General features: G+C 45.6%; 1 protein-coding gene across 8 annotated transcripts in view; it reads right to left on the bottom strand.

Moving 5' to 3' along the window:
• Sv2b (synaptic vesicle glycoprotein 2B) overlaps window positions 1–27,325 on the bottom strand; it is a 218,698-nt gene that overhangs the window by 129,193 nt on the left and 62,180 nt on the right. The window contains exon 1 of one of the 8 annotated variants that reach the window (XM_050154091.1): window positions 17,684–17,817. The exons of the other annotated variants lie outside the window; for them this stretch is intronic. The gene's annotated coding sequence lies outside the window, so the exon portion shown is untranslated. Of the gene's footprint in view, window positions 1–17,683; window positions 17,818–27,325 lie in introns of those variants that run through there. 8 annotated transcript variants of the gene reach the window in all.

The raw sequence follows: 27,325 nt of genomic DNA, 5'->3' as shown, positions 1-27,325 counted from the left end.
GTTAAGAACTATTTCAGGAGCTGGGTGTGGTGCTACACAGTTCTAAACCCAGCACTTAGGAGGCAGAGCCAGGTGGATCTCTGAGTGCTAAACCAGCCTGGTCTACAAAGTGAGTTCAAGGACAGCTAAGGCTACACAAAGAAACCTTGTCTCAAAAAACTAATATAAAAATAATAATAATATTTCCGATTTCAAGGGCTTTTTCAGATGTTTTAATATTTGCACGTATATAATGAGATGTCTTTGGGAGGGGACCCAAGCCTAAAAAACAAAATCCAGTTACATGCACCCTATATACACAGCCTAAAGTCAACCTCATACAATAGTCTTCACAGGTCTGTGTTTCTTACTGCAACCTGCGACACATAAAATCAGATGTGGAATTTTCCACCTACGGTGTCACTATGGAGCTGAAAAACTTTCCAATCTGACAGTATTTCAAATGTCAGGCTCCCCCTTTGGAAATAATTATTGGAGGGTTTCCTGGGGTGGGCGCAGAGTGGAGGGGAGTCGGTAAGAAGAGGCTCCTTTCAGAACTGAGACCCGTGCGGTTCAGCAGAGCATGGCTCTGCCCCTTTAAATTATGGGTGCTCCCTTTCATGACTGTATTCATGAACTATAATGGAAGTGCGAGGGGGAGCACTCTCCCATCACCAGCTGTAAATGAGCTTCTCCGAAAGTGACTAAGCAGCCCCAATGAAGACGTCTGTCTCAAACTTTCCCACCTCCCAAATCTGCTTCCACAGCAAATATTTTTCCAATTGTAAAAATAATAACCATAAAGAGAGCAGGTGCCTGGATGGAAAACTTGAAGCCTCACTAGCTTTAGCAAAATAAACATGGGTTATTTTCTATTTCCTTACAAACACAAGAACTGGATCAGATCACATTGGGAACTGTACATCAGTTTACAATAACTGGAGCCGGGAGTTGGGCTCTAGCTAAATGCAGCCAGGTCACTGGGTAGCTTAGACCTAACCATGAGAACAAGTGCATTGCTGGCCATAGCTGTGAAGTGCCTTAGATAAATCTTAATTTATTTCTTCCTCCACTTTAGTCATCTAGTCTCCTCTTGAAAGCTGAGAGCTTGTCAAATTAGGAAAGGATTTCTCTTTTAAAAGACAGCCTTGCCGTTGGGGAACGCTTGCTCTCCCAGAAATATCAACCTTTTGTTCATGGCAAAGATAGGCTCCCTGTCTGCATTTTATTTATGTATTTTGGTTTCTACCTTATTCTAAAAAAAGTAGAGCAACTGGCCCGAGCATCCTGCAGGGAGTTCCATCTGCTGCAGGCCAGACAGAAGCTGTGGATTAACAGTAAGAACCGGGAGCCGAAGCGGATCAGTCAGCACGCCCACACCCCCCAGGCCCTGCCTCTGTGCAGACGGAGCTCATTAGCCAGTATATAAGATAGAGAAAGGCTCCACACAGAGCTAAAGAGAGGAGGGACAGAGCCATAAAGAAGAGGCAGAGGCAGGGGAGGTAGATTTAGCAAGTCATTCACACTGGGAAACTAAGTGAAACACACCTAACAATGATAGTTACAACTGTGACAGGGAGATGTTCCTTTCTGGCATCGTTGTGACTTAGACTAGCCCTCTAATGCTGATGGCTTTTCTATAGACAGTTTTCCTGTGCCATGTTGCCTTGGCCCTCTTCCCTGTCTATGAGCTCCTCAGGGAAGGTCAGAGAGTCCCCTTTTGTGATTCAGCTACCATTACAGCGTCCCTGGGGCTTCTGCTCCTACCCAGCATCAGCTTTTTCCTGGAAGGTTCCTGTACTTTCCCAAGCCCTCACGGAATCCACAGAAACAAGTGATTTCTTCCCTTAGGACTATCAGCCATCTTCCCCCATAGGTGCTGAATCTCCAGATAGATTAAGCTATCTGGCCACAGTTTCCAAGCTAAATGGACACTCTGTGTTCTCACATGGTCCAAAGTCAGGGCACATGCCAAGAGTTCTTTTGCACAGTCATCCCATTCTTAGAGCATGATAGGTCATCAAGCTTCCAAGGACGCGTTATTGTCCTGACTACCTTCCTATAGTCACCTGCAGTATCCACGAGGGACTCTCTCACAGGACCTTCACCTGGTTTGTATAGCACTTGCTCTAGGTGAAGATGCCAAGGAGTCTGATTTCCTTTGAGAGCTCGATTCTTACAGAGACCTGGGGGCCAGTCTTGATACCTCTTAGAAAGTCTTGAGGGATCTCAGAGGCTGAGAATGTAGAGTGTCTCTGTCTCCTACCACAGAGGCGTTCGCAGATGCATGCTCATTGCTGCAATATTCTCCAGAACAAAGACATGGAACCAGCCTAGCTCCCCATCAACAGATGAATGAGGATCTCATTTGCTTTCTGTCACTGGAGTCAGAGACTGGCTGAAACCAGTGTGGGGAGAAGAGGGCTTACTTCATCTTACACTTCCCAGTCCAGCACTGAGGGGAGCCAAAGCAGGAACTCGGAACAGGAACCTGGAGGCAGGAACAGAAGCAGAGACCAGAGAGGAACACTGCTTACTGGCTCCCTCCCCATGACATCCTTGGCTTAGTTTCTTATACAATGTAGACCACCTGCCGAGGGATGACAGTACTTGCAGTAGGCTAAGCCCTCCCACTTGAATCAGTAATCTATAAAATGACCTACAGACACACCACAGGCCAATCTGATATATGCAATTTCTCAGTTGTGAGTCCTTCTCAGATGACTCTAGTTTCTGTCTAACAAGCACGAATGGATAGAGAAAATATGCTTTATTTTCCATGATGAAATTCTAGTCAGCTCTAACTCGTGAAAGCACAAAGTTCATAAGGAAACATGTGTATCTGGAGAGTACTGGGTGAGGGAACACAGACTCAGCAAAACAAGAAACACATTTTCTCTCACAAATATATACCCTTGGGTCAAATTTTCAGATTTGTATGTTTAACTTGAAAGGCCTGTAGTGGCAAGAAAAAAAAAAGGACTAGAAAAACCATTAGATGGTAGCCTTAAGGGAGGGCATAGAGCACATGGGGTGTGAAAGTAGGAGGAGAGGTAACTGCGGAAGGGTGGGAAGGTTCAAACTGGCATAAGGGAGCAAAGGGGTGCTGGGAGAGTTAGCCAAAACTAAGGATTGTGAAAGCGCCTATGGAAAGCTGCTGCTGTGCAGGTTAATTGAGAACATAGTTTCAGTTTGTGGCCAGCCTGGTCTACAGAGAGAGTTCCCGGATAGTCAAGAAAGCCTGTATCAAAGAAAAATAAAAGAAAGAGAGGGGGGAGGAAGGGGAGAGAGAAAGGAAGGAAGGGAAGGAGGGAGGGAGGGAGGGAGGGAGGGGGAAGAAAGAAAGAAGAAAGAAAGAAAGAAAGAAAGAAAGAAAGAAAGAAAGAAAGAAAGAAAGGAGAAAAAGAGAACATAATTTAACAAACGGGAGTTTGAAGAGAGGCACCTTGAACAGGTGGATAATTCTTCTCCCAGGAAGCCACAGATTATTCAACAAAACTCCCAGGGCTAGGCACGGGGCAGCTCCCTATGAATTGTTTGTCAGTAATGCCCAGAGACCCCCAAAATAATACAGGCCTCTGGCATTCCTCTTAGCTGTCTACCATGACTAGAAAATAAGATAATATTCCTGAAGACACCACACACAACATTTTTACCACCATGGAGCAACAACAAAACAGAAAGGGCAAAGGATGGCTCTTGGCTGCCTGGGTTATTAGATTCTCCGGCACTAACGTGGGATTCAGTCTCAGGGCTACTTGTAGGTTCCTCCTCAGCCTCAGCCTAACCAAATCCTGAGAGCTAAGGCCATTTTTCTAGCTCTGTCGGTGCATGCAAAGATGAGCCAGCCTTCCCTTCCAGGATGCATGACCCTTCTCTGCACTTTGAGGCGAGGAAACCCCACTGGGAATTCTAGCCAGGAAACAATCCCATCATTTGTTCATTGTGAAGCGCAGTTATACATGGCCTACCTCGTTCTCTGCCTATTTTTATTCTCTCTAAGCAAATATCGCCAAGGTTTTTCCCCCCTCACTCGAAAAATTATTATGCCACTGCCAGCTGCTGGGATTACACAAATAAATTGATAATAGCAAAGCAATATGCCGCCCCGTATTCAAACATCACCGCACGACAACAAAGCAGCCCGCGGTGCCAGCTCCCATTCACAGCCTGCAAACAGAAGAGGTACAAATGAGGGCCACCCACTCTGCCAGCCTCAGGGGGACAGAGCTGCTGGCAATGTGGACCCAGGGTGGAGTTTCTCCCTCCCCTTGCCAGTGCACTCTGTGTACAGTGAGGGTGTGCAAAGTCATGCTCGTCAGCAAAGCAACCCAGTGCAATTCACTGGCAGTACAGAACTCACCACTTCCTTGGCATGGGTTAGCACCCTGATGGGTATTAATCAGGGCAGATAGGTCTTCTAGTTATAAGCAAGCTGGCAATTCTGAATGACAATATAAAAAGTTTTATATCTAGAATGTTTATGTGTGCTCTATGTACATGGGCAGGGATTTCTTATAAATTACCTGGCTGTGATACCCCCCCCAACCCCCCGAGAACAGAAATCTTGCCTTCCATGCCTACCGCTAAACCTGGTGCCTGGCACAGTGGGCCATCAATACAACACTAATGGGATAAATAAACAAATAAATGAAGTAAAGGAGATTTAAGGTAGAAATTGTGCATCTATGAATTTTGCTTACTGCAACCCTACAGTAAGCAAGATGGCCGTGAACACTTGAACCCCATAGGGAAGGAGGAAGAGCTGGAAAAATAGCCAGACTTTGAAAGCCTTTGATGCCCCTCCCCATGTACCTAATGTCCCATGAGCTTTATTTCAGCCAAAGTCAGCTCAGTGTTCGCCAGGTATCTGTGGGGTTTGCCTGCCTAGAAACCATGTCCTCGTCTTGGAGTAGCCACTCCCTACTTCCCCCTAACCTCACCACAGGCAATTTTGGCTTCTCGCCTTTGGGCCTTTGGGTCTGAGTATGGACCCCAGCTGAGCCAGACAGAGTTCTCTTAGCCCAGAATATGAATCTTAATCACAAACAGTCAGAAAAATCATGATGGGGGGCCATCCCTCTTGCATCCAAAAGCTCATGTATTAGAGAGGCAGCGGGCTGAACTGTTACAGACACCTGGCGACTTTGCTAGAACACAGTAGAGAATTCCTACCGGTGAGGACTCTTCCCACTGATTCTCTGTTTTGCTCTCTCAGCAAAGGTCCTTGGCCCGACTCCTCCATGGGAGACCAGAGCCGTACAAAGCAGAGAATTTCAAGCCAGAAATTATGGATCATAATTCTAGCTGGGGTAGAAAGTCCCTCCCCTCTGGACCCTCAGTCTCTTTCTCCATAGCATGAAGGACTGGGATGAAATGCCCACAAAGGAGCCTTGTCTATTGGGTCAATAGAAATTGGCCCCCTGAATCTCAGGCATTGGCAGTACAGAACTCACATTGTTCGGCCAGGGGAGCTTTGAGTCTAAAGCAGTTAATCCCTTGGCTGATGACGTGGACAAAGAGGATTAACCTTAGCTGAGACAGTCACCGTCCAAATATAGAGCCACCTAAAGCACACAGAGACGGAACATGCCCCCACCTTTGCTCAGACATTCTTTTCCTCCTATGTTCTTTCTCTCGCCCCCTTCAGTCAACAGTTTAAGCAGCACTTAAAAGCTAAGGGATGAGATGGCCAAGATCTCCTCCATGTTCTCCACTGTCTTCCTAAATCCTGTAATCCAACATCCATTGGTCCTCCTTTGAAACACACAGTTTCCAGGTTCTCCACGTTTAGCACTAACTGAACAAGGCACACACACACTGCGTGCAGGTAACCACATTAGACATCTGAGCTACAACAGCAACCAAGATGACAGCCTCAACTCTCAGACCAATGGGAACGCTCCTGTTGTAAACATTGTACCCAGCTCCATGACTTCACATCATCGCCTTCTTCCGGGTTCTGCAACAAATGCAGGAAGCAGATCTTACAGAGACTGTTCCACAGATGACGAAGCTGACCCTGAGCAGTTAAACATCTTGCATGAGGTTAGGTAGCCTGTAAGTAAATCGGGGAAAACCTCAAAATGATAGGAAATTCAAGAACATCTCAACATTTTGTAGAGTCAGAAACAAAAGAGAAAGAAAAGGCGGATGTTGGATTTTGGTCTCTTGGTAGAGAATATTACAGTCATGCAATAACCAGAAAGACCCTGAAATCACAGAGAGCTGGGAGTTGCCATGTGGATGTTAGGAATTGAGTCCATGCTGTCTGGAAGAGGAACCAGTGTTCTCAACTGCTGGGCCATCTCCCAAGGCCCTAACCCTGTACTTACTTACTCTTAAAGCATAGCAAAAGAACAGACAATCTGAGTCATCTCAGCCATAGGTTTTTTTGTTTTGTTTTGTTTTGTTTCTGTGTGGCCGAGAAACATTTTAGGTCTTTGCAGTGTGTTACCATAAGCTTGCAAAAAATTGTTTATTGAACTCCAGGCTCTGTGCTAGTAACAATCCTACTAACCATGGCAAAGGTGTCAGCAGGTTAACATCAACAGTTTCTTAACTCGGTTCAGCCCTGTACAAAGCTAATCAGTGGTGAGAGATCCATTCTCATAGCCATTCACCACCCAACAAAGGGACTGTAATGTGGTCATGCCCACCCGAAGTCGGTGCATGATCAGAGAAAGAAAGAAAAGATTTTTAATGAACAATATCCCAGTAAGTGCATAGTAAATATGGTTATTTGTGAATAGAGAAAATAAAGCAGTGGGCTTAAATGCATCCACACAGAGAGCTGTGGATGGGTTTTCCTCCTTCTGGCTCTCTGGATACCGATAATGTGGTTTTCATATAATCAGAATAACCAGGAGGAGGAGAATGGGGTGAAGTTCCTAATTGATAAGGCTTTGAAGAGCTGCAGGTGGAACCGTAAAATCTAGGCAACTGGCTGAGAAATAAAGGCAACCTGTGCTGTACCCTGCTTCGATGTCAGGCCCCACTCCAGACTTGCTGAACCAGTACCTCCTTTGAAAACCTCCGTGTTCTGGGCAGGCAGTGTTGAAGCTTGCCCCTCTCCCATGCCTGTTCCAGAGTGCACGGGTACTTCCACATCATCGGCTCTGAGCAGTAGTGTTCTAGGGACTTCCTTTTCCTTGTTTTCCAGGCAAAGCTGGTTCAGGAATACAGAAACTAACAGAAAGTCAAGTCTGCTGGGAGAGGCTTCCTTGTCCACAGGAAGAAACAGGAAACCAAACTGGAGTGGCACAGATGAAGCTATTCAATCTAACAGGACTGCCTGGCCCCTGACAGCCCCCTGCAATGCCCCTACAGAAGCAGGAGGCCACCAAGATTGTGAGCCCGAGGCAGCCTCTCTGTTAGAGGTGTGGACAGCTCTAGCAAATGACCCATCCATTATGCAGAGAAGAGAACTTGGCTCAGCACCCTGCCTGTCTTCACACTGCTTCACACTCTCAGCTAGCTCTTCCCAGTTCTACTGGAGCTTGTTAGCTGTTGCCCTATGCTACTGCTTTGTTTTGTTTCCATTGCTTTCTTGTAGATTCCCTGTCCTTAAAGCTTAATGTGTATGCCTTTTTCAAGAACAGAAGAGGGGGGAAAAGGTGAAAGGAAGACAAGAGGAAGGGAAGGGAGGGAGGGGAGTAAAGGGAGAGGAGGGGAGAGGAGAGGAGAGGAGAGGAGAGGAGAGGAGAGGAGAGGAGAGGAGAGGAGAGGAGAGGAGAGGAGAGGAGAGGAGAGGAGAGGAGCAGCAGGAGAAGGCAGGGGAGGGAAGAACAAGACAGAGAAGGTGGAGGAAAGTGATGGGAGAGGAGGGGAAGGGTAAAATTAAGCCTGGTGACACATACCTGTAATCCTAGCACTGAGGAATCAATGCAATGGATCATAAGTTTGAGACCTAGATAGCTAAATAGCTAACTGGATGATAGATAGATAGATAGATAGATAGATAGATAGATAGATAGATAGATAGATAGACAGACAGAAAGAATATGCATTTACTCTTTGGACATTTAAGTGGCTATGTGTGAGATACATTCTCATTCATCACAGGGATAGGAGTACAATGTCCCCTCAACCCTCCAAGGTCAAGATCAGGAGCTCCTGACATTACTGTGTCCTCTCCAGGCCCATCTCCCAGGCCCAGAACTCCGCCTAGAACATATCGCTTTTTCCTCTCCCTCAGACCTGGCCATATTCCAGCTGGGCTCCCCACATTGGTGCCATCTGCTACACCCCAGATCAGGCAACAGTCTACTGCCAATAGAGCAGAGGCCTCGGGCAAGGCAGGAGGAGTGGCAAGAGGAGTAGGCTTCACTGGGCACAGCCCGGAGAGTTCCAGAATACTAACACTCAGAGGAAGCTGCTGTGGGACCCACCAAGGCCTGGGAAATCTGGTCAGCTTCTAACCATTCTGACCTAATGATGAAGGGAATCCAGGCTCCGTTTTCCTGTTCTCTCTCGATGTCTCATAGAAAGTTGTGTTTCTGCAGTCCCACCGTGGGCTCTGGTCCTCTCTCTAACATTACCTTACTGTAAGGTCTTAGATGAGCTATTTTCTCCTCCCTGGCCAAATAAGGAGTAAAGATTTCTTGCTTTCTCAGCTCCCTGCAGCTCTGGAACACTAAGATTCTACACTCCAGCTCAGGCCTGCCATCGCCTTGGACGTTTCTAGATCTGAACAAGGAATCTGTCCAACATTCCCTAAGGCAGTCAGTCCATCCGGAAAGAAGTGGTGGACAGCATCATTATCTGGGGCGGGTTCCACCGTTGGACACCTGAAGAACGAGGCTACAAGTTTGGAAAAACCACCTTGCCCTGTATCTACGCAGAACTGATGGAGAAAGAAATGCAGTTGTGTAAAGGTACTTGTGTCTGTGGGGTCTTTTCTCTGAGCCTCAGGTTATCCCTTCCCTAAAATGGATGCAGGGAGAAAGATGTGGTGTCCTTAAAGACACTAAGTTCTGAGGCATTAGACAGTCACCATGGTATTAGGAGAATTTTTTTTTTCAGAAAAAGAAAGTTAATGTAAACAAGAAACTGAGGCAGAAGGACCAAAAGTTAGATGCCAGGCATAAACAGGGGGGTAAGAGCATTTGCTGTGCAAACATGAGTTCGGTTCCCAGCACCTACATAAAAAGCTGAGCACAACCACAAACACACCTATAACCATAGTGTAGCGAGCTGCATGGTGTCACAACTGATGGAGATGTATAATCAACTCCTGAGATGGCTAAGACCTGACCTATGCTATGATCACGCAATGATTATCAGCTGCCTGCATATGCGTGAACCTATGGGCAGTGCCCACCTGGCAGTTCGGGGTTGGCAGCCCATGCCTACTTAAGGGCTGGGAGAGGTTTGCCCAGAGAGAGGAGAGAGGAAAGAGAGAGAAGAGAAAGAGAGAAAGAGGAGAAGGAGATAGATTGCTGTAAATAAAGTCCTGAAAACTGCTGCAAGAAGAGCTCCGGGTGTTGCGTTTTTCCTTGCTGGTCGACTGTGGATGCGACACCATAGCACTGTGGGCAGTGGAGACAGGAGGGTCACTAGAGTTTTCAGGCCACCAACCTTCAGGGAGATGTGTTATCTGAAAAGATTATGGCGAAAAGTGACAGAGAAGGACAAATGTCCTTCTCTGGCCTCCCTCTGCATCCATGCTCACAGGTGAGCATATCCATATGGGCAAATGCACACATAACACACAAAATGAAAAAGGGGGGAGGAAGGGAGAGTAAGAGGGAGGGAGGGAGGAAGAGAGAGAGAGAGAGAGAGAGAGAGAGAGAGAGAGAGAACTCAATTTGAATGAAATGCAAACGCTACTGTCTTTCCAGCAACACAAGCTCTGAAGACTGGCAGGCACAGCAGAAATTTCTACAGCAAACAGACAGCTTCTAAAGGCACAAGGCAGGAGGAGAGAAACCATGAGCTCCTGAATGCTCGTGATGTGGCAACAATCAAGTCATAACTGCTTAGTGCTTGCCGAAGCCAATAAGGAGCAACCACAACAATCCTTGGCCAGTAGAACAAGAAGAACGGCGATTGCTCATCAGTGTATCTTATAACCACATACCGAGTGCATGTCTATCTGCAGTATCGAGAAAGAGAGCCTCCCCATACAAGACCATGGGGCAGGTTTGGAGGAAACAATCCCCAGGAAATCTGATGAGAAAATCTGGACCTAGTCTCTCCAGGTGATGGAGAGATTTCCATCATGAAATGCCAACACACGTTGCCCCACTGCAGAGCTGACCCAGGAGGCTGGATTGGGATCAGAAAGAGACTGATTTCCACCAGAGATGGCCCACAAGGTTCGTCATTACTCATCTGTCTAACGATGAGCATTAGAGGCCTCATAAAAATTCCCTAGCCAGTACCGCCAGTGTCACACGTGAGTTCTTGGGTCTGCCTTCACACGGGATAGCCACAGCCTCCAGCTGATGGTGATGCTCCAGTGAACACTGAGTCCAGCACAGTTCCAAAGCAAGGAACACGAGGAGAACTGCAGAGCCCTTGGGTAATCTTCCAGTCACCTTGTCATCATCGCTGTCGTTTGATAGCTGAGAGAAGCAACAACTCCGACAAAACTGAGCAACTGCCTCCAGTTTACACAAGCAGATATCAGCAAATCCTAAGTTCAAATGCAGCTCGGTCCATTGCCAAACCCATTGGTCCATCCCAGACTCCCTATAGTCAGACCTAGCAGCCCCATTGGAAAACAAGGTGAGCCTAGTCCCTCTTCTGAGTTTATATTTGTCTACTTTCTATTGCAATAACAAAACACCTGGGGCTACGACCTTTATGCATGCAGTTCGGGGGGCTAGAGTGACAATATCTACTTGTCCTCTGGGGAACATGTCAAAGAGGCAGACAAAGAACAAGACACATGACAAAGGCCTTGCTTCATACAGCTTGGTCCTATGAGAGCTACATCACTCCATGAAGCCAATGCTAATGCTTTTGGAGGATGATGGACCCATGAGCTAACTACCTTGCTCCACCTTTCAAAGACTAGCACCTCAGGACTCTAACACCAGTGACCAAGCCCCCAGCGGATGAACCTTTAAGGGTGTTGTGTGAATTTCCCTTAGAAATGTAAGCAAAGTCTGCTCCCTCGAACAGGGCACCTAAGTTGAGCTTGGCGAACCAATGAGTTTATTTGGTTTATATACAGAAGCATGGGAGAGAGGTTACTGTCAGAAGGATGGTGGCCCCGAAGCAACCACATCAGCAGAAGTTCTCACCTCAGCGTGGATAAGGACTTTCCGTGTCTACATACCTGGAATCTCCCGTTCAGTTAATCTTCCAACCTCCAATCACAGACCACAGCGCCTCTACTTCCTGAGATCTCCAACCTCTCTATCATAAGTCCCTGAGACCATATACAGCTGGAGCAGAATTGCATACAATGGGGAGGAAGGGATGCAGAACTGAGTGATTGGAATCTCAGATGAGGGTCAAATGACCATTCCCACCCTGTGTTTCTATGAGGGAATCTCAACCTTGTTGAAGGTCTTTTCTAGTAACCGCAAATGCTCTGATTGAGATACTAATGGCAATTATTCTCGCATAAATTAAAACTAAACCATAACAAGTTTCCATTTTTCCATCACTCTCTCTCTCTCTGTCTCTTTCTCATGCACACACACGTATGCACACATGCACATGCACACGCACACACACACATGCAATCACTTTCAATTACAGTACCTACTTTTTCTTATTTAAGCCCTCCTACCCCAGATATTACAAATAGAATTCATGCACTCATGCTCACCCCAAACCAGCCACTCTCTAAGGAGTCATCAAAAAGCACCTAGTCTAGGATGCAAGCCCTTCCAACCTTCTCATTTTCCAATAAGACTACTGCCTAAGTCTCTCCCTTTATAAACAGAAACACATTATGCAAGATACTGTAGATGTGGGATTCTTCAAGCAAGCTGGCGGCAGCCTTTCGCTCAGCATAAGTTGATTTAAATAACTTTCCCTCCCTTCCAGAATTCTTCCTTGCTGCTTCTGCTTCGTCTCAAATTAAAAGCAGTACAATAATAATCCAAGAACATCACACCCCTGAATTTCAGCCACTTCTCCTGGGAGGATTTTTTTTTTTTTGTAAGCCTGAGCTATTTTTTGGTTTCTACGTCTTTTTCTTTCCCGCTTTGCTGCTCCGTGCTGCTTTCTGTGAGACATAAGCAATCGGAACCTTCACATTTAAAGCCGGTTTTTATTCCCCACGATCTACAGTAAGTCTCCCATGAGAGCTTGAGAAGAAAAGGGATATCTTCAGGGAGTTACACTTCGAGGGACACCAAAGCAAGCATTTAGTCGCTTCTAGTGAAACCGTTGCTTCCATTCACCCAGCAGACAGTCAGTGAGCGCATGGCTGGCAGGATTCTGGACCCTGGCCACACAACGGTGACATTGAAGGGGCAAATAAAAAATAAATGCCTTGTTTATGCTATTCAAACTTTCGTCTCCCTCCTGGGCTTCTTCCCTTTAAAGAAGGACGCTATGCCTTTAAATACATCTATGAACTTGGCTCATCTTCAACAGCAGTCATGGCTAATCTATCCAGGCCCTTAGCTCAAAGCAATGACTCCCTTTTCTTGTAACTCATTACAAATCTTATCTGCTCTGCCACCAAGCATATCCAGAATTTGATCGCTTCTGAGCATCACAACTACCATCCCATCTGGTCCAGATGGCCACCACCATCCCTGAGTCACCGAGGTCGCACCCTGACTGATGTCCTTAGCCTAAGTTCTTAAGCCCAAGTGATCACTATGAAACATGAGTCAGATAAAGGCAGCTCATGCTCAGAATCCTCCAGGGGCCTTCCCATCTCACTCAAAGTCAAAGCCAAAGCCCGCCCAAAGCCCTGGATTCCCCGGCTTCATGATATGCTCTTGGTATCACCAATTCTTGTGCTCACTCCTCCGGCTCTATTGACAGAGGCCTACTTTCTGTTTCTGAAGCATGCCAGCACTCTGCTACCTCAGAACCTTTGCATTGGTTTACCCTGCCTTGAAAGGTCTTTAGTGGCTCACTCTTTCTTTTCCCTCACACCTGCCCCCATGCCTGTCCTCACACCTGCCCTCCCATCTATCTTTACACCTATTTCCATGTCTTACTTCGCCATAGCTTCCCAACCCCACTCAAGTATCTCCCTCCTCCTTGCCCTGCTTGGTGTTTCTTAATTGCCTAATATAGTATACAGATATTCGTGCATTTATATGCTTGCATCCCCTACTGGAACGAAGGTTTCATGAAGAGGAGCTTGCACTACGTTTAATGCTACATGCTCTGACTATGACATGCCTGGCCCTAGAGAACTTTCAATAAATATTTAGTGAGTTACTGTCTAAAGATTCATGGAGACACAGAGAAAATACACTCACAGGGGAAAGCCACAAGGTGACTCCTTCGAACTTGGTCCATGGAGAAAGAAGATTTACCCACGGGAACTAAAATTTTAATGCATTTTTGCTAATTCTTTGAGACTTGCATCTATGCATACAATGTATCTTGAACAGATTCACCCTGACTCTTCCTCCTAACAACTCTTAGTTCTAATACATAACCCAGCCTCTCCCAACTTCATGTTCTCTGTGTGTGTGTGTATTTATCTTCCATCTGTCTGTCTGTCTATCTATCTATCTATCTATCTATCATCTATAAAGTCCAATTTGTGCTGCCCATGAAATTTCCAGTATAGGGCCATCTCCTAGAGCACAAATGACCTACATGGAAGCACACCCTCAAAGAAAATTGACTCTGCTATCAACTGTCAATAGCTCCTCGGTTAGGGGCAGGGCTCCTGAACCCTTCTCACCTCCATACCCGAGGGAGCTTTAAGCATTAAGAGCCAGACACACCAACCAAATCCTTCCGATCCCTGCACCTTGCCCTTTGCAATATTGAGTCTAACTGCTGCTTGGCCTCTTGGCTAAGATCAACTGAAGAAGTGGAATCCATTTCTTTACACCTCACACTGACTTCCTTGTAAGTCGCTTTTGCTACTAAACAAGGATCAGGTGGTCTGTTCACTACCTCTAGGTTTGGGGAGACCATTCACATTTCCATCCTCTTTCTTTCCTTCTCCTCCTTTTCTTTCTTTTTCTAGACAAGATCCCATGTAGTTGAGGTTGGCCTTGAACTTATAATGTAGCGAAGGATGACTTTGTACTTCTGATATCCTGCCTTCATCTCTCACATGCTGATATTTCAGACATGTAGCACCATGCCCAGTTTATAAGGTAATGGGGTTCAAATTCATGGCTTTGTGTGTGTTAGGCAAGCCTTACGGGCTGAGCTACATCCCCAGCCTACACACTTCCCCTTTCTCTTGGCTCTCTGTCCTTGCCCTGTGAAAATGTCCATCTATACTGGGAAAAGATGAGAGAGAACGATGATCCGAGCCAAGTCATGCCAAATCAGCAATTTTTCAGACTCCCCATCGTTTGTTCATCCAAGTCACATGAACAGGCACAGCAGAGACCAGCCAAGCACAACTCAGATCTGAAGATCTCTCAGCCACTCCAAACACGTGAGAGAAAATGATAAATGCTGGTTGTTCAAGGTCAGTGAGTTTGAAGGTGGCTTGTTTCATAGCCCCAATAGCAAGACAACCCCTAAGATGTACGGCCAGTCCTTCAGGTAGTTATCTAAGCAGCTTTGCTCCCTGTGGCTCGGATGTCATGAGGTCTGCAGGACCTGCATAGACGAGCCGTGGAATACAATGTCTCAGCCGCTGCAGATCAATAGCCTGGCATGCAGATGAACAAAGCCATTCTGACATAGCCCGGAGAGATAGATCAGGTTTCTGAGTCTAAGAAGTATGACTAAGAGCCAGACTGTGGATGGGGAAATGCACAGAAATAAACGTTTTCTTCTGAGATGGATTGGATGAGGGCCAGTCAGCCACTCTGACCTTGACCCAAGCTCCCCGCATCCTATTTCACAGATGCTTTGACAAGGTGCTCAGCCATCAACCCCCACTTTGTTCGTGAAACACTGCAGTAGGGCTTACTGCACCACGGAGAACTGAGGGAGCCCTCAGATCCCCAAATACTGCTTTCTCCAAAGGGCAAAGCAGCAAGCTGTGATCTTTATATTAAGCTTTTGGATGGAAGCCCCAAATAAATTCGCCACCCAGCCATACGTAAGTGCACTGAAGGTCAGTATATTTCCAGATGATCCCATCTTTCCATAGTCACAGAAATTCTTGCCAAAGAAAAGAGAACATGAGCTAGCAAGGACAACACCTGCTGAACTGTTCGCTAAAGGTGACTCTTTGGTCCATTTGAAAAAAGAAGCAAATGCAAACACAGCTCTCAGTCTGGGTTCTAAGAATCTGAGCCATCTCCTTAGTCCCTGTTTGCCTTGCAAGAATGTATCCCTCATGCTTGTTTCATTAGATCATGTTTTGAAAGGCCCAGGTACCACTTCCTACCAAATAACCTTCTTCTAAAACATAGAGCATCAGAACTCAGTCAAGTCCATATCTTGACTGAAGTCAGTGCCATATCTTGGTGACAAATATATAAACATAAATCAAAGATGCAGAACAACATTGACCTTGTCAAGTTATCTCCAGTCTTCCAGTCAGTTCCCACCACTATACCCCTCCCCCTGTTCACACAACTCAGCTTTCTGGGTCTCTTTCTCACTTTTGTATGAACATGTTTGACTCCTGTCTCTGACTTTTGTGGGTTCTGTTACTTGACCCACACTGCCTGGATTCCTCCCTCACTTTCCCCAGAACTGATCAGATATCCTTGTTGTCAAAGATCTCTCTGACCACATAGAAAGGTAGAGATAGATAGATAGATAGATAGATAGATAGATAGATAGATAGATGATAAACAGATGATAGATAGATAGATAGATAGATAGATAGATAGATAGATAGATAGATAATGAATAGATGATAGATAGATAGATAGATAGATAGATAGATAGATAGATAGATAGATAGACAGACATATCTAGATAGATAGATAGTAGATAGATAGATAGATAGATAGATAGATAGATGATAAATAGATGATAGATAGATAGTAGATAGATAGATAGATAGATGATAGACAGATGATAGATAGATAGATAGATAGATAGATAGATAATAGATGATAGATAGATAGATAGATGATAGATAGATAGATAGATGATAGATAGATAGATAGATAGATAAATGATAAACCCACCCCAAGCCCTTACAGCATTCCTCATTCTTTTTACTCAGCTTTCTCTCTCTATCACATTAGCCCCTGAGCTAATAAGTGGCTATACACTTTCTTATTTGTTCATTATCTACACACACACACACATACTTTGCTCAATTCTATATGCCTTACATATCGGGAAATACCTGACACCATGGTAGGAATTCAATGAACAAACTTTCATTTCTTAAGTAGTGACTTCATGTCAGATGGTTAATACACGACAATCGTTTAACAGAGAACAAATTGCTTTTAAGTGTGTTTTGCATAAGCATCATGATAGCACCAATGCTTCAGATCAGGGAATCAAAACCCAAAAAAAGGCTAAGATACTTGCCTGAGACCCACACCAGCTCTCTGTGAACAGTCAAGGCCACGCTACCTACAGTGTGCCAGGCTACTGTTCAAACATCATCTGGTGGTTTTTGTTACAAAATGCATATCCGGCACACCTCTGGCAACAGGAATATTCCATGAGCATTTCTTTCTGTCACTGGTCACTTTTTGTCCCAGAAGAATCAAGCCCAAGACTAGATGTTCCTCCCCCAGAGTAAACGGGGGTCAGAGTCATCCTGAGCTGTACTGGGACATGAATGGACAGGGATAAAATAATAAATAAGTCAATAAATGAAGGAAGGAGGGAAGGAAGGAAGGAAAGAAGGAAGGCAGAAGTTGATCTACTCTGAAACTCCATTAGAGTTTTCCAGAGACCTTGCCATGATGAAACGCTATTTCAGTCTCCCATAGTTCAGGAATTCAGGGATTTATTAAAGATTAAAAGTGAAAAGTTTGACTGCATTGGTGTGCTTCACCCTCGGTGCCAGCCAAGTGCTTAGTTGGCACTAGCCATGTCCTGCAAACATCAGGTCAGCCTTCCTCCCCATCGGCCAGTGAGGATGACGGCATGGGAGAGGACTGTGGGTCACTCAAGACCAATGGACCAAGAAACAAATCCGATCCCTACTAAGCCCCACGGGGCCTTCGTTTTAAATAATCCCCTTCCCTTCTCCACAATCACCACTCTTATTTTGTCTCAGACTGTTTACACCTCCTTACTACAGGTGTTTGTCCTCAGCGGGTGTGAGCTTGTGCAGTGTTAGGACTCTGTTCCCATCGCCTCTGCACCCCTAAGGATCAACCCCACCTCTGACAAGTGTTAACGCTTAGGTACATATTTGCTGACTCAGGGAAGACGCAGCATGAGCCTCACATATCAACTGCATCCTCTAGCAAGCAGAAAAACTAGCCTCTTCCGCACAGGGCAGGCAGCAAAAAAACGTGGAAAGAGACCTCTGAGCTGACCGCAGCGTCTAGTTCCCCAACATGCATTCATCTCTCATCCTTCACCTGCCCCTCCCTGAGGCCCAGAACCACCCACATTCACCTTCCAAACATGCTTTAGGAAGGAGCAAGCATCCCCCCCAGCGCCCCACCCGACCTTACCACAACCCGACACATCGACGTTAAGTTACCTTTAAACTGTGTCTGTTCGCATCTGCGATTTCTGGATAAAAGACAGCGTTTGGGCAGCCTCTCTGCTGCACCCCGACAGATGAGAGATCTCCCACCCCTCTGAAGGAACAGCAGCGCCTTGCTCCTCCCTGGCTAACTGCATTCGCTCACCCATCCCCTGCAAAACAAATCATCTTTTCCTTGCGCTAAAACCCATCCATCAACAAATCCCGAGTCCCTAAGAAACGGCTCCCACGCCCGCGGAGGGCGCCCTCCACACAGAAAAACACACACTCACAAACCCCAGTCCAGAGCCAGCAGGTGTGGGCATGTATTTAATCTGTCCTTTGAAAACAAGCCGGTTTATGAGGGGTAGGATCGAAACTAAAGGGATGCCCAGGAACCTTGTGGAGAGCAATGTAAATGTCAAGTAGCCAAGTTGGGAAACTATTTACCGCGCCAATAGTTCACGAGGTTTCACTCCTAGTCCTGGGGAAGGCCACGTTCAAAGAAGCGAAGCGCGCAGCCCGGGGCAGCAGCAAGTGCTCCCTTCTCAGTGCTGATTTCCAACTCCGCTGTCCTTTGAGGATTTTCCCATCAACCGCACCCTTTGGTCCCAGCGTGGGGCTCAGGAAGTCAGGCCTGGGAACCCGGGTCTGCACACACCGCCGCAAGGATCGCCGTCCCCTACCTGGGTGGAAAATCCGCAGCTAGCCGGGCAGCAGCTGAGCAGCCTCAGTCTGGGCAGCCGCGGCTAACGCAGCGCCCCAGGGATCCCAAGCGAGGGAGAGGCAGGCACTTGCCTGGTACACACCTGCACCGCCGCGCCCTGGTCGCCGTCGCCGCCACCCGCCTCTGTGAAGCGCGCTCCCGCCCCCCTGCAGCACCCCAGCCCTCCCGGGACTCGTGAGTTCTCTCTTCAGCAGGATCAGAGCGCTAGCCCAGGCACCGACCTTATTCACTGAGGAAAGCTCTTTCCGTCTAAGCCCCTTTCGGATTCAAGAGTTCAGGATAGGTTGGAGGGGAGCCAGTGCCCACTCCCAAGTCCCGCCCTCCGCTTTCTGGATTTGCAGATGGACCGATCTGCAAACTTCTTAGTCCATTAGGTTTGCTCCCAGTTGACTGTAATCATCTTGCTCTCCCCATCCCCCTACCCCTACCTAAAGCGACAAGGTGCACGTGGCTCCAAGCTCTATCCCCACCCACTCCTGACCAGGGTCTGTCACATGACAAAGTTCTCGGGCAGGGGGAATCCTCGGATTAAGCTCTCCCCAAACTACATAAGATAATGGATGTTGACAAATCACTCTGGCCTTGTTAACCCCTTTGGACCTGAAAAAGAGCTTGCTTAGCCGGTGGAGGGTCCAGAGGGGAGTGAGGAAAACTTGGAAGGTTTGGACATATTGGAGAAAGGCTCTAGACATTTTCCTCTTCCCAACACCCTCAACTCAAGTTCATAGCTGGCTCACAGCCCACAATTCAGCCAGCCTGGAAAGACGTTCTCCAAGCATGGGGCTCCTTGTAGGAGAAAATAAAGAGTAAAACAACCATTGAAATGTATTTATGGGAATAAAGGGGACAAGGGGGAGAAGGGTGTAGGTGCTCCACATGAGCAGGGCTCTCAGAGGTCAGAAGAGGGCATCGAATAGCCTGGAACCATAGTTACAAACAATTGTGAACTGCCATATGGGTGCTAGGGTTTGAACCCTGGTCCTCAGAAGACCAGCAAGGGCTCTTAACCGCTGAGCCATCTCTCCAATCCCAAATGATAACATTTTTAAAGAACAAAAGTAAAGAAAAAAGAATACGGTAACACAAATGTCTATAAATAAATAACTGGGTAAATAAATTACTATAGTAATATTAAAAATTATGCTGGAGAAAATAGCTCAAAAAGATGAATCTGGACCTTTATTTCATGTATAAAAACTAACTCATAATAAGTTAAATATCTAAATACAAAAGCTAAAACCATAAATCTCTACAAAATGTTATGACATGGCATTTGACAATTATTTCTTGGATACAATCCCAAAAGCCTAGATAATTCAAAAATTAGTTTATTTTGTCAATATGTTTGTGGTCCTATGTCAATATGCCTTGTACTCAGGAGGCAGAGGTGGGAGGATCTGAAATTCAAGGATAAAGACCCTAATCCCCAAAAACAAAGTTATTGGTAGATGGGTGTGTGTGTGTGTGTGTGTGTGTGTGTGTGTGTGTGTGTGTGTGTGCAAGAAAGAGAAAGAGAGGAAGGGAGAGAGAAAACAGCAGAATCAAAACTCCTGTTCTTTGCAGATCTGCTCTGTGTTTAAGGGATTCTTACTCTGAGCCCAGAGTTTAAGTGTCTCACTGTGCTTATCACAGGACTGGCCCTTCCTTCCCAACACACTTCCATCTGCCTTTTTAGGACCCCCACCCAGCCTGTCATAATTCATTATTCAACAGATTCACTGTGTGCCAGGACCCAGAGTGCTTTCTGATTACAAACCAACACATGGCACCAAGGGCTACTCTAAAGGGTCTTCAGTGCGGTCCCTCCGTCTACAGCAAGCCTGACCTCCGATACATGCTCTACCTCAGGGATCCCTGGCCCTAAGAGAGAAGAGTAGCTTCAGCTCTCCGAAAAGGGTTCTTCCTGCTTGGAATATAGTTTACCTGGTCCTCTGTGCTTCCCGTGGCCTCCAATATGTTTTCAACACCATTCCTATAATTTATCCATTTTTAGAGGATTCTTGGCTGGATGAGATGAAGGATATGCTATCACTGATTAAGCATTACTAGGACTCAGGACCCAATTCTGAGATTTGCAGTCCTCACGATATTTTCATGAGGTCTGTAGCAGTTTCCAACAGGTTATGTAACCTGCCAAAGTCTGTAGTGAAACCAGGAGAGAAAGACAAGTTGTCCGGAGCCCAGTTCAGCAGTAGTAAGGACCGCCACCATCTATGGTCTCCAGTGTTGAGAACAGCCTTCTCTTTGTGGGGAAAGGAACGGAATCCTGATGTCTAAGAATCTAAGGGAGGTATCAGTTTTAAAAGGCTCCTTTGTGGTCTGCCTTGAGTCAGATGCATAAAGGATTTGTTTTAAATTCAAGGCACATCTCTCACCAAAATTCTAGTGTAGAAAATTAAATTAGTTTTCCCTATTCCTCAGGACCCAACGCATAAACTTCCCACTCTCAATAGGGGCTCCTGCTTATTTTTTTTTCAATAAGCACAGGGAACCATTCGATTGTCAGCATTGTCCTGCCACAGAAGATCACTATCAAGTGTGACTAACAACCTCATTAATACGAACACTTCTCAGAAAGCATGTTTGCCATTTCAGTTTGGAAATGTAAGGGATAGCGACAACTTAAATCCTTTGCTTAGAAGAGCAAAAGTCACCACTAGACAACTGGGAAAAATCTGCATTATGTTTGTGTTTTGTAAAAGCCCAGGCACAGGTGAGGGCAGAAGCCATCCGGCAGCTCCTGGCTCCTGGCTGCCAAGGACAAGTGACAGCTATAGGGGAATGGAAGCCACACATCCTGGGAAGTCCTGGGGTTCACTCTGCAGGCCTTTGACTGATAGACATGTGGGCAAAATCCCTTCTGTGGTTTTCTGGGGGAGTGAATCTTCTCTACTCCCTGCCCTGCCAGAGAAGGGGTTCAGATAGTAATAGAGCCAGAATTAGCTGATTTACAGTGTGTGTGTGTGTGTGTGTGTGTGTGTGTGTGTGTGTGTGTGTTTCTCTGTGGATATGTGCAGAAGTCAGATGTCAACCCCAGGTGTCCTCCTTTTCACCAGCTGCCTTGCTTTGTGAGACAGGGTCTCTCATTGGACTAGAACTCACCAATTAGGCTAGCCAGGCTGGCCTTTGAGCCCGAAGACCTTCCTGTCTTAGCCTCTCCGGTGCTAGGATTACAAATGTGTGTCACCATGTCGAGTTTATGTTGTTATTATTGTTGCTGCTGTTGTTTTTGCATGGGTTCTTGGTTCGAAATCAGTCCCTTGTGCTTATATAGTAAGCTCTTACCATTTGAGCTATTGCCCTATGCTTGGTCATTGGTATCTAGGAGAAAAATATAGCCCAATACTATAGGCAAACCTGTAGTGATATTTTGTTTGTGTTTTAACAAATAAGGATTGCCTGAAGATCAGAGTGCAGAGTTAAGCCACTAGAGGCCAGGCAGTGGTAGCACACACCTTTAATCCCAGGACTCGAGAGACAGAGGTGGAAGGATCTCTGTTAATTCAAGGCTACCCTTGGTTGCACTAAAAGAGAAACAGAGCTCACACATAGGTAATCCCAGCACTTAGGATCCCACGCCTTTAATCCTAGCACTTGGGAAGTGGAGACAAGAGTGATATGGCTGGGCAGAGAGAGGAATATAAGGCGGGAGAAGAGAGGAGCTCATTACAGTCAGAGGTTTGGTGGAGACAGGTGCAGTCTGAGGATGCAGTCTGAGGATGCAGCCTGAGGATGTAGTCTGAGGATACAGCCTGAGGATGCAGCCTAAAGAGACAGTATGAGGACAGGATCGCCCCTTTGGTCTGAGCATTGCTAAGGTAAAATGTCTCTCTAGGGCCGACTGCATTGCTTCTCTGATCCTTCAGCTTTCACCGCCTCCGCCTCATATCTGATTCCGGGTTTTATTTACTAAGAGCAAATAGAATTCAAGTTACACAAACCAAGCAAATTCTAGAGATGGTCTGCAGATTTTTAACGTGAAATCGGGGAAAGAAAGGGACTGTACGCCGTCTCCCAGCCAGCTAGAGGAGGAAGGGACTTCCACGCACTGACAACTGCTGACAGACTTCCCCGTTCATCCTGAATTTTATCACTCTTTCAGTTCTGATGATTCAATTAGGCTCTCATTCAAACAGTGTTAAAATGCCACTGCCCTGTATGAAGACGCTCTCAGCAGCCAGGTCCACTCTAATGATCGACTTAACCTGCGCCTTTAAGCAGTGTGCTTGGCACTGAAAGGTGTTCCCTGTGCGTAAATGCTAATCTCAAAATCCTGTAGGGGTTTACGCACGCACACTGCTTTTATTGTAGAAATCAAAAAGCTTAGAGTGGTCAGGTGGTTTTCAAGCAGTAAATGATGGGGTGGAGAGGCGTATCATACTACAATCCAAAGCCGGGGTTCCCCCCCACAAAAACACTCTTCAGGCCACACCCCACAGCTTGCCCCCTCAACACACACATAGACTGGCTCCCAACGGCAGACGGATCCGTCTATGCCTTACATTTTGTACGTATTCTCTCTTGCGTGTCTTGCCATGCGCACCTTCTCCCCCTAATGCTGTGGGAGCTCTTGACTGTAAAAGTTGTTTTTCGGGTAAGCTCCTGCTGAGAGTCCACCTTCTCCGAGAAACCTTTCCAGGGTTTCTGGTCCTAATCTAGTTCTCCAGGGCAATCCTCCCTTCCAGGTAAATATGAAGTGTCTGTACCAAGTCTTTATTAACTCCCTGAATGCATCTTTAGTCTTTTCAGACAGAGGAAACACAGAAATGACTGCAGGTATCATGGAATATACATAAGAATAAACTATATTTTGAAATGGTATATGTATGAAATGTCACAATAAAACTCATTTATTTGTGTGCCAAGCAAAAAATTAAATATACATTTTCAATGCATATTTAATATCTTTATATGTTATATAAATATATAATATATTATATCAATATAAGTATTTTTATATATTAATATATAAAATATATATTTGCTAAGATTTTGAGCACATATTGTATACCAGGCACAGTAGTAAACTACTTACATGTTCTAGCTTGTTCAGTCTTCACAGCAACTTTGTAAAGGAAGTCCCTTTGCACTTATTAAATAAGTGTAGCGATTCATACAGGGATAAAACAAGTCCCATGACTGACCAGGAGAGTTGGCTCAGTGGTTAAGAACACTGATTGTTTTTCGAGAAAACTTTGCTTTCTCAGCACTTACAGCTCACAACCAGTTCCAGGAAATTGGATGCTCTCATCTGGCCTCCTTAGGCACCAGATGCACACACGCATGCACACACACACACACACACACACACACACGGTACACAAATGTGCAGGCAGGCAGAATGCCCTTACACCCAGGTCAGAAGTTAGGCACACCAGCTCAAGAGGCTGTGCTTTTAAAACCACTGCTGAAGCATTATAGGTTCTGGCACAGAATGAGGAGATGAATTGGCCTCTTAGAAGTTTTCACAGAAGAAATTTTAATGGTGTCCTGAAGAATTACTATCAAGGGACCAGGAAAATGAGGGTCCAATGGACATTATGGTATGCAATAGGTACTCAATAATGACACCTATAATGCAAATACATATTTAAAGATATTGAAGTGTGTATTTAAATTTTTGGTTATGTATAAAGAAATGAGCTTTAGTGTTACAGTTTCAGATATGTGCATCAATAGTAAAGCAGTTTATTTTTGTATGCCTGTCATGTGCTTTTATGTGTGGTCATTTTTGTGTTCCCAGTGTCTAAAGAGAATGTAGTATATATGTTCAGTGAAAGAATGGAGACACGGCACAGAGAATCCACAAACCATTCAATCCAGGCTCCTTCAGCAACTGTAGAATTTAGAAAGATGTGAATTCCGTGTGTGGCCCATGACCGGTGATTGGCAGTTCTAGAGGTAATCACAGCCCCGTTACCTATGATTTACTGAGACACCAAAGCCTAGCAGCATTTCTTTGCAACAGAGTCTGATTTTAGACATTGGTGAGATCTAACAAAGCCCCTTCCAGAAGCCCTGTCTCTCTGTTCTGGTTGCAAGAGGGGAAGCAGATAGCTCTGCTTGTTGCTGGCAGCCATTCTAAGGCATGGTGAGGACCAGCACCTGCACAGCGGCTGCTGCCTTAGCCCAGGCTACCCCAGTCACAAGTGTTCCACTTTACACCTGCTCTCCATCACAGTTCTCAGTCATAGAAAGTGTCAGTGACTGCTAGGGTGCAATCTGCCCACGGCACCGAGCTTCTCATTGGCCATCTGACCAGTGATGTCATCAGAATCCATCCTGAGGACATACTTTCCAGGACAACTCCTGGGACCAAATACCATCGCCTACATCCCCCCCCCCCCGAAAGCAGAGCCCTTGCGTGTAGGGTAGGGATACTCTAAAGGCTAACACAGGGAAGGAAGGGAAGCAAATATAAGGGTTCATTATCATACTCGTCACTCCTGTTGACAACTGAACATTAGACTTGCAGGAAACTTCTAAGGAAATGAATAAAATATGACCCAGAAATACTGCCCAAGGGCTAGAAGAACAAATCACCATGTGCCAGTGTTCATCCCACATCAGGCAAAGCTTGCCCTGTGTACTGTTAACTGTTTGCTTCTGCTGGTCACCTTATGCACAGTGTCCTGATGATCAAATGGTGGATAAGAGTCCCTCATCGAGTCTGAGAAAAGTCCTGGGACAGAAAGGGAAAAATACACTGTGTAGCTGAGGGGGCAAAGGGGGGCAAGTGCGGAGATCCTTGCACACAGCTGGTTCCTTCACCATTATTCAAGTCAGCTGAGAGGATCTGAGGCAACTGTCCACACAGCGCTACCAGACATCAGAGGGAACTAAGGATCCACAAGCTCAAATCCAACATTCATCACTACCCAGTAATGTGAGCCTATGCAGAGACCACTGAATCATATGGGTGTGTGTGTGTGTGTGTGTGTGTTTTAAACAGATAAGCCATGACAGAGCTGAGGATGTAGCTCAATGACAGAGTACTTGCTTGGACTGGGGAAGGCCTTGGCTTCGATTCCAAGCACCACTAGAGACAGGGTATGGGGCAGAGTGGAAAAGAGAAAGAGGGATGGAGTATGAACAATGAACTGTGGCATGAGAGGCAACAGAGAGGCTATTAAAGGTATAGGGAGTATCTCTTATTGGTTATGAATCCTTAATTGCATCACACCATTCATGCTCAAGAATACATATAAAAACCGGGTAGTGGTGGTGCACGCCTTTAATCCCAGTGCTCAGGAGGCAGAGGTAGGTTGATCTCTATGAGTTCAAAGCCAGCCTGGTCTACAAGAGCTAGTTCCAGGATAGGCTCCAAAGCTACAGAGAAACCCTGTCTCAAAAAACCAAAAGAAGAGAAGAAGAAGAAGAAGAAGGAGAAGGAGGAGGAGGACGAGGAGGAGGACGAGGAGGAGAAGGAGGAGGAGGAGGAGAAGAAGAAGAAGAAGAAGAAGAAGAAGAAGAAGAAGAAGAAGAAGAAGAAGAAGAAGAAGAAGAAGAAAGAAAGAAGAAAGAAAGAAAGAAAGAAAGAAAGAAAGAAAGAAAGAAAGAAAGAAAGAATAGCATTTAAAGATTGCATTGCTTTTCAGTTGCTTTCAGCTTCTTAAAATACAATGCCTTGCTAAGAGTAGCCCCTGAGAGAACCAGGATATGGAAGGTTACACAGGTTTACATGCATGAAATTTGTCCTGTTTAGCATATTTTGGATGTGATTTTAGAATACTTTAACTCGCTGGCTTGTTAAGATTTCCCTCTGGGATTCATTAATATCGGCTCCTGCAAAGAAAGCTAGATAGAAGGCAACTTAACTATGAATTAAGACTAGCATCGTGATCAAACAGAATCTCTAGATCAGATGTCATTTAGAAGCTAATTTAACTAAGTTTGGACCTCCCACATTAACCATCTCATAATTCATAGTTGCAAAGAGTTACAGTCTGCTGCAAAAGACCGTTTTCTTTTCCTGGGGGAGATGCTCAGATCGTGGGAAGCCCTGTGATTTCATAAAGAAAAGGGTGAACTGTAGGAACAGCCCATGACTCTAAAGCCAGATATCTGGGACTTGGTTTGCCTTCACTTCTTGGAATAGTGGAATAAAAGGAAAAAGGATGACCAGTTGGGGATCACTGGGTGGCCCTCTTGTCCAAAAGGATTTGGGACAAATTCTTCCTTTAGTGCAAGAGTCTGTGAAAGTGCGACCCCCGCGGCACCATTTGTTTTCTTGTTTTTGTTTGTTTGTTTTCATGTTTTTGTTTGTTTGCAAGGTAACAGGTTTCATAACATTTTCATACAAACATATCACTATTTTATTTTTATTCCCCTCTACTCACCACCCCCTATTCTTTGTCCCCCTAAATAGTTCCCCCTGTGCTTTCATGTTATATATATTTCCTAGCCCTCTCTTGTTCCCCTCTCCCCTCTCTTTAGGCATCTTTTTCCCTTGTCATGATTCCCTTTCTATTTCCCTATTATACAAACATGCAGACATACATACACATGTACATACATGTGCATACTCTATAAATGAGAGAAAATCAAGTGATTTTGTTTTTTTTTTTCCATTCTGGCTTATTTCACTTATTTCAAAATTTTCTCCAGGTTCATCCATTTTCTGCAAGGAAAATCCCAGCAACCTATGTTCTGGCCACATCCCTACTGTTAGCTATGTTTCTCTAAGAAAGAAAGAATTCAGCAGAATTTGGATCAACCTGAATAACAGGGATGGGTCACTTTAAGAAGGGCTGTTCCTTCTCCCTAGGTTGTCTCCACCACACCCCTCCAGGGATTCTTGGGTGGTGCAAGACTTAAAATTTTACAGACTGCAAATTCCTCAATCTCAGCCCTAGCCCTGTAGCAGACTGCCTACAGGGTCCTGCCTTCCCTCTCTGCCTCCATTCCCTAAAAACTTCACGGGGGCATCC

The sequence above is a fragment of the Alexandromys fortis genome, unplaced genomic scaffold, assembly GCF_014885135.2.
Source record: "Alexandromys fortis isolate MF-2015 unplaced genomic scaffold, M_Fortis_MF-2015_v1.1 scaffold_86, whole genome shotgun sequence".
Lineage (NCBI taxonomy): Eukaryota > Metazoa > Chordata > Mammalia > Rodentia > Cricetidae > Alexandromys > Alexandromys fortis.
Note: the sequence above shows the minus strand (reverse complement) of the source record. Positions and strands in the feature narration are given on the sequence as shown.